This window comes from Stegodyphus dumicola, chromosome 9, assembly GCF_044657685.1.
Source record: "Stegodyphus dumicola isolate Sdum_Otavi_A_Nest chromosome 9, ASM4465768v1".
NCBI classification, from domain to species: domain Eukaryota; kingdom Metazoa; phylum Arthropoda; class Arachnida; order Araneae; family Eresidae; genus Stegodyphus; species Stegodyphus dumicola.
This window is the reverse complement of record NC_140776.1, coordinates 183,029,503-183,043,230: the sequence shown is the minus strand read 5'-3', so window position 1 is coordinate 183,043,230 and position 13,728 is coordinate 183,029,503. Positions and strand designations below refer to the sequence as shown.

The following is a 13,728-nucleotide window of genomic DNA, read 5'->3' as shown; positions in this document are numbered from 1 at the left end:
GTCAGATCGACCTAGTAATCGCTATAGTCTAATTCAATATTTTTTCCAAATTTAAGTTGAATTTTACATTGGCGTATTTCGTTTCTAGTTAGATATTTTCGCAAGTTAGTTAATATGATTTGTGACAGACAATAATGTTATAAGGTATTTCTCCCGCCTTCTTAGCGTGCCCTCTCGGTGTGGTGGTCTGCACGCTGGACGCGTATTCGAGAGGTCCATGGTTCGATTCCCGGCGAATGCATTGCTCATTTTTCACGTCTCTCAGCATCAAAAATGTCTCTATAGTGGCGCCTGAAATAAAAAATGATGGTGGATGATGATTCTCCGCCACTCGGATTTGGCAATTTGGGTCCCTTAATCTCCAGTCGCCCTTTAAAAGGGGGAATATATAAGGTATTTCTCCAGCCTTCTTAGCATGCCTTCGTGGTGTAGTGGTCAGTACACTCGGCACGTATTGGAGAGGTCCGTGGATCCTAATATCTCTACATGGTAAAGAAATATTATATCAAAATACAGAGTAATATTAAATGTTAGATAGAAAAGGCCTGGGAACTGAACCATAAATCCATCTCACTGTTATATTTTAAAGTTTTTCGTGCTAATATTTTTAATGATTTGGAGTTATTTTTAAGACTGAAGAATGCTTAGAAAAGGTTTTCTATTTCAGTTTGTGGATTCTTTTCTTTTCGCCATTTTGGCTTGTAAAACGTTTCGCAGGAATGTCGTATTTACAAATAATGACTTTGTTTTTACTTCCTTGTACGAAGTAAACAGGAAGTATTGTAATCGTGAAAAGCTTCAGGCAGAATATTTCAACGAAAATATCCACTTTAACCGCTTTCGAATGCAATTTAACGATGTTTTTGCGTGATATCTGTACGTGAGGACAGAATAAAAGACTCTTTTCCTCCAAAAAAACAGCTTTAAAATGAATTCTGAAGAGAATTTCTCGTGGCGTCTGTACGAACGTATGTACGTACGTGCGTGCGTACGTACGTATCTCGCCTAACTCAAAAACGAGTAGCCTCACAACGTTGAAATTTTGTATATAACACTACTATAACATGTAGATGTGCACCTCGTATTTTGGTTTCAATCGGCCGCGCCAAACATATATAAATATATCCACTCTTTTACCCGGCTCAGTGATCTCAGTTTCTTTACTCATATATGTTTGTAAATTGTACATTTTTTGCTTTAAAAATGATTGAATTATGGTGTTTTTATCTTCCGGTTAAGGGTTTTATGCCTTTAGTAAATCTGTATATATATTTTTAGAATTATCAACGATTTTAGTATTGTTTAAGTGCCGCTAAGCCTAATTTGATGGCGGCCATTGATGTTTACATTTGAAACAGGAGACTAGTGGATTTGTTGCCAATCTAGAGAAACTTAGCTTGGCAACAGCAAAGATAACGCATTCATTTATCATTGCCAATTAAATCATGCTTAATCCTTTCTTGAATTTTTTCGAGGAAATAAGCGTTTAAGATTTACTTCGTAATTTTTAATACAGATATCTTGAGTTTTTATGTATTTTTGCCTTGTCGGGAAGTGAGAACTGAATTAATTGAATGAGAAATACTCAATCGTCTGTGAAAAACTGTTTAATTTTTGTTTTGTTTGCTTAATTTCTTTTATACATCGTTCTAGCTTTATTATAGTGTTTGAATAGAACATGTGACAACGATTAGATAATTCTTTAAATGATATAAATTTTGTGCATTCAGAGTTATAATATGAACGAAATATAATACTGTTAAGTGAATCTAGCGCCAGAGTGTCGCTATGGTAAACAAATACCAGAGTGAATTTTAAAGAATGCATTTATTCTTTTGTGGTTTATGCGCTGTCGGCGAAGTGGGTTTAATTCAATCTAATAAGTTTAAATAAAATGCAAGAAAAAATGCGTATAATTTAATATTCCGTGCAAGGAAGTCATTTGGCGTACACATCAGATTTTTTAACTGATTAAAGCAAAGTACTTTGCGGCTTATTCTTCTGACGGAAGAAAGGGTGCTTTTGTGGAGGTAGGCGAAACTAGCTCATATTTACATTATGTATGAGGAAAATCACAAAACAGACTTTTAATTTGGGTTTGACTAATTGGACAGATGGGAAATGTGTGAATGATTCTAATTCCTGTCATTTATGAGGTTAATTGTTAATGCATGAAAGGAAAATGTGAAATATTCGGTCTGAAATTCTTATATATCTTCTTCATTCGATGCATGTGAAAAATTTCGTTAACATCATTTTATTGTTTTTTTGCAGAACATACTTTTTCTAAGCCGCTTAATTAATAGCATGTGGCAGGAAAACATTCTAATGATATCCTTATACGTATGCTTGTGTATTAAGAAATCAAAAAACATCTGTCTCCAAAGCAAAAAGAAAATATCCAAAAAGCTAACGGAGAAAAAAACTTTTGTTATTGCGTTAAACAACCTTCTCTTTATTAGCTTTCGATCCTTGAATTCTGTCAGTGTTCTCAACCTAAGGAGGAAATAGAAAATCCAGAATAGTCATAAAAAATTCTGCAAAATATTTCTTTTGAGAACAACTCTGAGAAATTTCAATTGGGTGATTTTTTCCCTCCGAAGAACTCCCAAAAAAAACATTTTATTTGACATTTTATGTTTTATGCAAGCATTTCGTTTAAGAATATTTTAGGATGTTTGTATTCTTTCCTTGTAGCCCACAATTCCTTGTAAATTTCGTCTTTTGGATAAAACTTCCTTTTCAAGAAATTTTCTCAACTTATTTATTTATTTTTAGAGTAACCCTGTAAGTATGTTTTTTGCACAAAATCCCTGCGTAAAAATGCTATATCTGTACTGTAATGGTGTATTCGCCTGATTAGTTAATGGTTCCTAATAATCCAGCAATCATTTGCAGTGCTATTTCGAGTAAAGAATTTTTTCTCTGTGCCTTTGTTCAATAATCGATATTTATATATATATATACACACTGGTGTGCAAAAATTAAGGACGAGACGGTTTTTACAATATAACTTTATACAAAAGCTTTCCAAATCAACACATTTAATACCGCAAGATCCCCAATACGTAAGGACATGAGTAATGTAAGCAACACTTACTAAAAGAGAAATCAGAGGGATAAAAAGAAGCTTTATTGAAAAAGTAGCATGGAGCGCAATGCGACTGAAGGCCGAAACATGCCGGTGATGGGTGTCCAGCAAGAAACATCCGGTCTTTAATAGGGGATATGATCTCCCCTGACTGCTAGGCAGGTTTCACAGCATCTGCCCATGCTGAGAATGAGGGTGTCAATGAGTTGTTGAGGCATTGCTGCCCATTCGTCTTGCAGCGCCAATCTAAGCTCCGGAATCGTTACTGGTGGTAAGGTACGAGCTGCCAAGCGTCTGCCTAGAAAATTCCATACATGCTCGATGGGATTGAGATCCGGAGATCGTGCCGGCCAATCCATACGTTCAATATCCTCACTCTCTAAGAGCTGTTCGGCAGCTACTGTGCGATGACATGGTGCATTGTCGTCCATGAAAAGGAACTGCGGACCCATAGCGCCTCTAAAAAGACGCACATCTGGAAGAAGAATCCCGTTACAATAACGGGTCCCGTTGACTGAACCTGCGTCGAAGATGTGAAGGTCTGTACGACTACCAAGCATGATGCCTCCCCAAACGAGAACACCGCCACCTCCATACCTGTCCCTTTCAATGATGTTCGAGGGATGATCGCGGCTTCCCCGCTCTCTCCAGATGAGTATGCGATGAGAATCGCTACTCAAACTGAATCTGCTCTCATCTGTAAAGAGTACTCGTCCCCATTCGTTGCCTCTCCAATTCCGGTGTTCCCGGCACCACAGAGAACGCCTTCTCCTATGGGCAGGCCTTAGAGGTACACACCGTACAGGGCGTCGTGCAAACAGACCACCACCGTGCAGTCTTCTGGCCACGGTAAAACGCGATATCGGTCGTCCAGTCGCCTGTGTCGTGTGTCTAGCGATTTGTCCCGCTGTCTGCCGCCTGTTTCTTCTGGCCTGTAAGGCAATATACCGGTCATCTGCGGGTGTGGTTCCTCGTGGACGACCACTACTAAACCCCCGGATAACTGTTCCTGTAGTTTGAAATTGTCTTCAAAGTCGTGAAACGATGCTGTGAGCAATTTCGAACTAGCAGCCACACTTGTCACACTGCGGCCTTCCTCCAACTTCCCAATGATTCGACCTCGGGTAAAAGCATCCAGATGTCGTCTAACAGATTGATTATTCGCCATTTCTCGCTGAGGCAGCAACTCGGTGTGATTTCAACTGCTATACGGCGTGCAATCTTTTTGCCAGAAATACTGATCTTACACCGACAACATGCTTTATACTACTCAGACACTGCCCCATTACCTCTACCTGCATATCTGCGCATGTGCTACCGTACATCACCTTACTTAATCTCCTGATTGGTCTTTCTGTCCGCTCTGCCTCTTCGTTCAGCCGATATGCTAATTTTTCGACCTCGTCCTTAATTTTTGCACACCAGTGTATGTTAGTAATAATAAAATTCCATAGTCAAAAATACACTTAAAATTCTAACTGTATGTTCTTTTCATTTTTAATGGCGACGATCTCTTATTTGAAAGTACGTGAAATTAAATCCACAGCCCCGTAGTCAAGTTGTTTTTCCCGCCTTTTCTACACGTACAGTTATAGAATGTTCTGGAAATATTTAAAGCGATATATATATATATGTGTGTGTGTGTGTGTGTAATGAAACTGTGGTTTGAAGGTGCCAGAGTGGAAAGTATGATGACGCAATTTAGCTTTAGCACAACATATCTTGAAAAATCACAACCTTTATTTCTTCCATGCATATCAAATCATCTTTTTTCAGACAAGATATTTCTTATTAATATTTGAATAGAATAACTCCCATTTTGAAGTACGATAAAAAGCGTCTTACCAGCAGGACAGCTAACGCGGAAAAAGGGCAGGGTTATAGCACTTTCATAGCAAGAAGGCTGAAGTTTTAGGTCACAGTTTTGGTTTAGAATCAATTTGATTGGACGACAGGTATCTGCATTAAAACGTTACGTAAGATAGAGAACTCCTGTGAGAAGAGATGAATTTAGGGGCAGATTACCAAATTTAGAATGTTAATTTTGAGGTCGTCAATTATTTTTTTGAAACAGCTATCATATTTTATTATATCTTATATATATATATATATATATGTAAGATAAAAATATATGAATCAAAATTATAGATTAAACTATAAACATTAATTCTTCCTCTCTATTCTAAAATCGTAATAACTTATCTGCATTGCGTCATTCAAATTAATCATGCGATCTTACGTAACCATTTATTCTAGATGCCTCTTGACGACCAATCACCGAATTATAAACCAAAACTTTTCTCTTCTCCGTGCATCCATCTTTCATAACTACGCACTTCAGCTTTTGCTCTCTACTGTACTAAGATGTAATTTCGCTGGCTTGCTTTCTATCTCAACAATATCAGAAATGTAAATCTTCTGTGGAAAGGCACGATTAGAGTGCCAAGTGATTGTGGCCACAAATATCAATTGGAAATAAAAATGGAATTAAAACTGCTTCGACTGCCAAGTTCCTTAAATACGACGCAATCAGATTACTTCCTCTTCAATATAGGATAACTGCGCATCTACACTTCTCCGTCTTTTTTCTTTGTGCTTTTAATATTACAATTAGACCATTACCTTCTAGAACATTCGCACCTATTACATAACCTCCTCATATAAATGCTGCGTCATAAGTTTTTCTACATTTTTCTAGAAGCTACTCTGTTACATAACCTTTCATATAAATGCTGCGTCATAAGTTCTCCTACACAGATGTCTTCTCGCCTTCGTCCTGCTAACGCTTCCGCTATGCTCCTCTTTCTTTGTTAGAACGTTATGACGTATTAAAGTTTAAAGTCAGTCGTATCTAATAGTTCAATTACTGAATAAGTTATTTGATTAACTTCATCTGGAAAAAGTCATCTGCTATAAATTAAAATAAAGATATGCTTGCTGTTAAAAGTGAAAAGTCCTGAGTCGTCATTTTTCTCCGTACTTCAATCACCCCAGCTTCGTCAACCATCTGCCAGAACGTGTAATGGAATAGCCTCACCATTCGCCCACGATGCGTTGGAATAACTGAAAACATTACATATATATATATATATATATATATATATATATGGGATTAAAAACAAAATTTCCATCCGATCATCCATTACACCATAATGTCCAGTCGTCTACGCAGCAGTTTTTTTATCCATGACTAAACGTGAATTGTTTTCATCTTCCGCCAAAAGAACAATTATTTAACATATATATATCTTTATTATATGCGGCTTAAGTGTCTATTTGTCGCCGATAGTTTATTGTTTGCTTGCGTAACTGTACTAGCCAATGGAATGAAGTTGCCACGGCATTCAAATAGTCCATATACACTGATACCATACTTACAGTTATTTACTTACAGTTACTTACAGTTATTCCTCACCATTCGCCCACGATGTGATGGAATAACTGAAAACATTACATATATATATTTTCTTTTTGTAGATGACTGTCGTGGTGTTTTTCTCGAATGAAATAAACAATCTTTATAAATACTAATCTTTATGAATGATTTTTTATGTACTACTCCAACTCGGACAGTTCCATTCATAAAACAGGATAGAATTGCTTATCTGTAAGGCACAAAGATATCTGAAAAAACTTCATATGACTTACAGTGTTTTTTTTTTTTTATTGATTTAAAATATGATTACAGAAAATGTTTACCGTGCATTCTTTTTTAATTCTACATGTTCTAGAAAGGCCTGATCCATGAAAAATTGTCCAATACTGTAAAGATATTAGGTTATTTGGAAGATAAATTTAAAATAAAGACGATAAATACGATAAATTTAAAAAACAGGATCCATTTATTATCATTCAGGAGAAATAGCAGTTACAAAAAATTAGTTCTCCTGAGTAAATAAAAAAGAATTACTAATAACTTTTTGCATGAAGTTTACTGCATCGTTACATTAAAGAAAAGCCCCCCGATATTCCTTTTCGAGTCCTTTTATAGCCTCTGGAAAGGCGGAGCTTCCAAGAAATGACGTCAGCCATTCCAGTTCGCTTTAAATATTTCCAGAACATTCTATAACTGTACGTGTAGAAAAGGCGGGGAAAAAACTTGACTACGGGGCTGTGGATTTAATTCCACGTACTTGTAGAGATATTAGGTTATTTGGAAGCAGGAGACATGAAAAATGAGCAATGCCCTCGCCCAGACTCGAACCACGGACCTCTCGAATACACGCCGAGCGTGCTGACCACTACACCACGAAGGCATGCTAAGAAGGCGAGAGAAATACCTTATAACCTAAATAAGCTTCAATAATTTTTGCTCATTATTCGCTTAGTTTTTACTTCTTTGTACGAAGTAAAGGAAGTGTTGTAATCGCGGAAAATTTCGGGTATCATGTTTTAACGAAAATATCCATTTCAACCGCTCTCGAAACCATTTAAACGATGTTTTTGCGTGACATGTATACGGACAGAATAAAGGTCTGTTTTTTTCCAAAAAGAATTCTAAAATGAATTCCCAAGAGATTTTTTTTTCCTTGACATCTGTACGTAAGTATGCATGTATCTCTCATAACTCAAGAACGAGTAGCCGTAGAACATTGACAATTTGTATATGGGACTGCTATAAAATGTAGTTGTGCATCTCCCTTTTTCGTTGCAATTCGCTGCATCAATCCTATATATATATATATATATATTCCAATGGCAGATTGTGAACAGTTACATTGTAACACAGTCCGTTAAATGTATACAAGGCCAGATGGGGTGATCTCTTTATTATGGAGGCACCCAATACGTGGGCCACCATCGCCTCTTATAAAGGGACGGACAGTTACAACCATGCCTTCTCCGGGATTCGAACCCAGGCCCTTCGGTATCGCAGTCAGGCTTCCCTAACCACTATACCGTCTGGGCGGCATCGTGTGTATAGATACTTCTACTAAAATTAATATTAGAAGATAATATAAACAATGTTTCTTTAGTAAATAAATTATATATATACATTCCCATGTTACCTGGCTCGGTGAACTTAGATTTTTATTTTTATGTGTTGATAAAGTGTGCCTTTTTTGCTTTAAAGATGATTGAATTATCCAGTTTTTATATTCCAGTTAAGGTTTTCAATGCCTTAGAACCACTGTTTGTTTACATTTGAAAACTCAGTAAAATAGGGAATTAAGTCTTCTGCACCGTTAATGTCTTTTTGCCGAGTGGAACCAAAAGTAGACATTCAGTTCTGTGCACCGAAAAATCTGTTTTCTTGTCCGCTGGCCAAATTGTTTATTTTTGCGTAGAAACTGTCATTTTAATTGTAAAAAATAGTTTTTTTAACTGTTTTAGCTCTATTTAGTGTTTTATGTCTTTCTGTATTTTGCAGTTTTTAACGAAAATGTTCTGAGTTTTTATGTGTTTTTTCTTTACCGCGAAGTGAGAAATGAATTGATTGAATGGGAATTATATCTTTAACGAAATTCGAGGAAATAAGTCTAAAATGCAGCAAAAATGTATATAATAATTTAATGTTGCCGTACGGAGGAAGTCGTGGGTTGTCCTTATCAGATTTCTTTATAAAATATTTTTACTGTCACTGATTATAAGGTGTTTAGCTGCGGTTTTATTCTAATAATATATAACAAGTCATTGAATTTTAGTTCTTCTAAAATTACAATCCTTAAAAAGTATTTAATATTTTTTTTCCGAGTTCATGTCAGTTTAGTTCATCACTAATATAAATTCAAGATTTGTTAGGTATGACACTCCTCAATGATTGTCTTCTTAAGGGGACTCACACACCTTAAAATCTATAAAATCTTCGAATATGTGACTGTTGCAAGTATTGGGATAATTAGTTATTTTAAAAGCAATTACTTCCAACTTTTTACAGCTGACTACATAATATGGTTGCTTTCGGAACTAGTATCCAGAACGTTTGTGTTGCCACAAATATTTTTATAATTTAATCCGCTTTGTGACAAAAGTTTTCGTCATGTTTCCGCCTTGCGCGCACAGTTTAAAACATTCCATATTTAATATATAACATTTAGAAACTACTGTGAACCAAAAATTCTAAGAATTTCACGTTAAGGGGACTCATACACCTTAAACCCTTCATGATCTTCGAATTATGTGACTGTTGCAAGAATTAGGATATTTTATTTATTTTAGAAGCAATTACATCCAACATTTTACAGCTGACTACATAATATAGCTGCTTTGGAAACTAGTAATCAGAAAGTTAGTGTTGCCACAAATATTTTTGTAATTTAATCCTCTTTGTGACAAAATATTTCGCCATGTTTCCACCTTGCGCTCATGATATTTTAAAAATGGCTAATGGTACATACTTGAAATTTGATGGAATTCTTTATGTGGGCACTATTTTCTAACTGAACCAACAATCTGATGAATATTTTAATTAATGGACGAAAACATTACAAATTTTTTTAATAAAATACATTTTATAAACACAACTCAAAATAAAATAAAAATTTAACGTGAAATTTTTAGAATTTTAGGTTCACAGTAGTTTCCAAATGTTATAAAAGCTATGTATTAAATATGGAATTAAATTATAAAACATAATGTTTTAAACTGTGCGCGCAAGTTGGAAACATGACGAAAAATGCTGTCACAAAGCGAATTAAATTATAAAAATATTTGTGGCAACACAAACTTTCTGATTACTATTTCAGAAAGCAGCTATATTCTGTAGACAGCTGTAAAAAGTTGGTAGTAATTGCTTTTAAAATAAATAAGTTATCCCAATTCTTGCAACAGTCACCTATTCGAACATTTTATGGGTTTTAAGGTGTATGAGTCCCCTTAAATTTTTATTTTATTTGGAGTTCAGTTTATAAAATGTATTTTATTAAAAAAGTCTAATGTTTTCGTGCATATTTTTTTTAATATTAAAATATTCATCGGATTTTTGGTTCATTTAGAAAACAGTGCCCTGTAAAGAATTCTATCAAATTTCAAGTATGTACCATTGGCCATTTTTAAAATATCATGCGCGCAAGGTGGAAACATGACGAAAAATTTTGTCACAAAGCGGATTAAATTACAAAAATATTTGTGGCAACACGAACTTTCTGGTTACTAGTTCCCAAAGCAGCTATATTATGTAGTCAGCTGTAAAACGTTGGAAGTAATTGCTTTTAAAATAAATAAAATATCCCAATTCTTGCAACAGTCACATATTCGAAGATCATAAGGGGTTTAAAGTGTATGAAACCCCTTAAGAGAAAAACAATCACCTCTGCAGAGCTAAGGAAGACTGTCCCTGTTTTGCTTAAAAATGATGCAAGGACATTTTAGAAAAGATACTGAAAAACTCTTCGTCCCTCGCAGCGAGACTTTAAAATAGTTGCATCAGTCATTGCCCCAAGTAAAAATCTCCAGCTATAAAAAGTAAATAAACAAGTCATTTGTGTCACGTACTAAGCATTAATAAGAATCCTTTCCATTAACATTTATTTTGTTTGTATTTTTAATTAGAACGATTTTTAGTTCGTTTAATTATATCTACTTTCTTAATTTGAATTATACGAGTACTATAGGGTATTTCTCCCGCCTTCTTACCATGCCTTTCTAATGTAGCAGTCAGCACTTTCGACACGTATTCGAGAGGTCCTTGGTTCGAATCTCGGCGAGGGCATTGCTCAGTTTTCATGTCTCCTGCTTCGAAATAACCTAACCTTTCGCTCTACAGTGGCGCCCGAACTAAAAGGTGGTGGATGATGATTCTCCACCACCAGGATTTGGCGATTGAGTCCCCTAATCCCCAGTCGCCCTTTTAAAGTGAAATTATATAAGGTATTTCTCCCGCCTTCGTAGTGTAGTGGTCAGCACGCTCGACGCGTATTCGAGAGGTCCGTGGTTCGAGTCCCGGCGAGGGCATTGCTCATTTTTCATGTCTCCTGCTTCGAAATAACCTAATGTTTCTACAATACCTAACAAGTGTTTTCCATAGAACGTAACTTTGAGGAGTTAATTTTGCCGCAAGTTCAATATACTAGGGCTGTTCGTACATTTTTTAGACGATTTCCATTGTATTTCCAGAAATGTTTTACCTAAACTTTTGTGTTTTAAATGTTCCATTTGATAACCCTTATTCTTTGCTGTTTCTATACGCCGTAATTTCCGCGATAATAAAGCTTTTTTTTTTTTAGCAGCGGAAGAGGTATTTTATCCCATTCCTCTTGAACAACTTTCCAGTTGTGGCGCTGTGGGTAAAGAGAAGGTATTTCATATTCGAAAGTTGTGTATCAAGTATGTTCCTGATAATATGTGGAGTTTACCTTAACGGTTTCTGCGTTTTCTTTCATTTTTATTTGTCGTTATATCAAAAAACAATAAAAATCATAAGTCCGTTTCAAACGTATCTGCCGAAAACATCGCGGCTAAAAAACATCGCGGACGAAAACGTCGCGGAGAAAACAACGCAAGGCGAAAACGTCGTGGTACAAAACATCGTGGGAGAAAATAAAGCAAAGAGAAAACGTCGCAGTTCTAATACATCGTGGCACAAAATCAAGCGGTCCAAAAACTTCCCAATTTAAAAACAAGAAAATATCGTGGTAAAAAACAAAAGTATCTACAAATCATCGCATTACAATAAAATCGCAAGCATGCATTTTTCAGATTTTAATAACTGTAAAATTTAATAATTGTTTAATAATTGTAAAAACTCGCATAATGTTTTGTGAGCGCAAGATGTAAAGAAGGATAATTTTTACTTTCATATTTTTTATTAACTAATAAATATTTGCTGAAAATGTAAAATGTAAACTTGAGTATAGAAAATTAATGCAATTTGTAGCACTTAATAGAATTTCAAACTGACACAGTTAACTAACAAAGGTCATTAATAAAATATTTCTTATAAGTTTTACTGGTAATTTTTCATGAAAAGTATTACCTAAAAAAAGAATAGAAAAAGAAAGATAAGTAAAAAATTGCTAAGTTAATTAATGAAAATTACTTCTTGTCTTATTTAAATTTCTTGTTTTTTTTAAATGTATTAATTAATTAAAAATATGAATGTGAAAATTATCCATCTTTCCATCTTGCGCACACAAATCATTATGCGAATATCCATTTGCAATTATTAAAGCCTTAAAAATCATGCCTGCGATGTTATCGTCATGCGATAATTTGTAGGTACTTTATTTTTTACCACGATATTTTCGACGGCGATGTTTTTAAACTGCGAAGTTTTTGAACCGCTTTATTTTCGACGACGATATTTTGTACCACGATGTTTTAGAACTGCTATGTTTTCTCTTTGCTTTATTTTCTCCCACGATGTTTTGTATCAGGACATTTTCGCCTTGCGTTGTTTTCTCCTCGACGTTTTTGTCCGCGGTGTTTTTGCTGCGATGTTTTCGGCTGTTTCAAACCGTTATATTCTTTGAATCATGTTCTAAGATTGCTCTTCTCTTTGATGATAATAAATGGATCTCTTTTTATTGCGGTTATTTAAATATGCCTAAGATTCATTCAACATTTTTCCATTTTTGTTCGAATAATTGTTTCTTCTAGAGAATTCTTCAGCGCGTTCTGCTTTCGGCGATATGTCGTGGAAGAAAGACTGTGCTTATTAGGTTTTTTTTCCTCCTTTATAAGACTGAACTCAGCATTAATCACTCTGTTTATAGTTGACACTGATTAATTGAATAATTATACAACTGCACTTTGACTCCAAAGATTTTCTTTTAACATTAAAGTTCTTACCTTTGCAACATTCGAAACATCCCGTTTTTACCTTATATATATATTTTGAACAATTTTTCTCCTTGAAGCGAACTTTTCTTCTTTTCTTACTGATAATATTATCTATCGTATATTATCGTATAATATTATCTAGCATCTTTTCTTATTGACAATATTATCTATATCACAACGCTTTTTAATAACTAAATACGAATAATTTTCTTCGGACAGAGCACAAACAATAATTCCGTCCACTGCTTCTTTGAAAGCGCCATTTTGCATGAAAATAAAATTCTCAAATAGCAGACGATAATTTAAACTTTTAAAAATATAGCTGCAGATAAAAAAGAATTTCCGACCGGACGATTTCCCTTTTATAGCAAAGCAAAATCGTCTAAAAAATGTGAAAACAAGCTCTGTATTAACAATGCAGTACCCGCGTTTTGCGAGGGTTTATTTGTAATGTAAAACTCATCTATTACTCAATCTAACCAAGTATTAATGCAATCGCATCCTTTTCCGAAGTCTCGTTCCTAATGAATCCGATCGACTTCTTGTTCCCGGATGTACCTTTCTTCAGTCCTCTTTTTATGTTAATTAAGTGCAATTTAGTAAATTGAGAAATGGCGTGTCAGTAATTCTGAAAATAATTACTTCGAATCCGAGCAGAAATGGAGATGGATCTTCAGGCGATTAGTTACCGACGATGAAATAAAAGAAGAATCCTTGAAAAAGATCAGAAGTAGATAATAAACTTCATGAACACAATTACAAGCAATTAGACGGTAAATTACTTACTCGGAAAATGGAAGAGAAATAATCACTTAGAAAAATACTAATTGTAATTAAGAGAATCTTCTAATTTTTTTAAGCATCGAATAGGGAATTTCTACAAACATACGAAATGAAAAATTATATTATTTTTGTGT

At 34.8% G+C, this 13,728-nt stretch overlaps 1 protein-coding gene and 1 non-coding gene across 4 annotated transcripts in view; both read left to right on the top strand.

The window, feature by feature from the left end:
- The window catches only part of LOC118189765 (uncharacterized), a 389,534-nt gene that overhangs the window by 363,150 nt on the left and 12,656 nt on the right, over positions 1-13,728 (top strand). The gene's annotated exons all lie outside the window — the stretch shown is intronic.
- On the top strand, positions 10,912-10,984 carry TRNAT-CGU (transfer RNA threonine (anticodon CGU)). Its single transcript has one exon. It is a non-coding gene; the product is annotated as a tRNA-Thr (tRNA).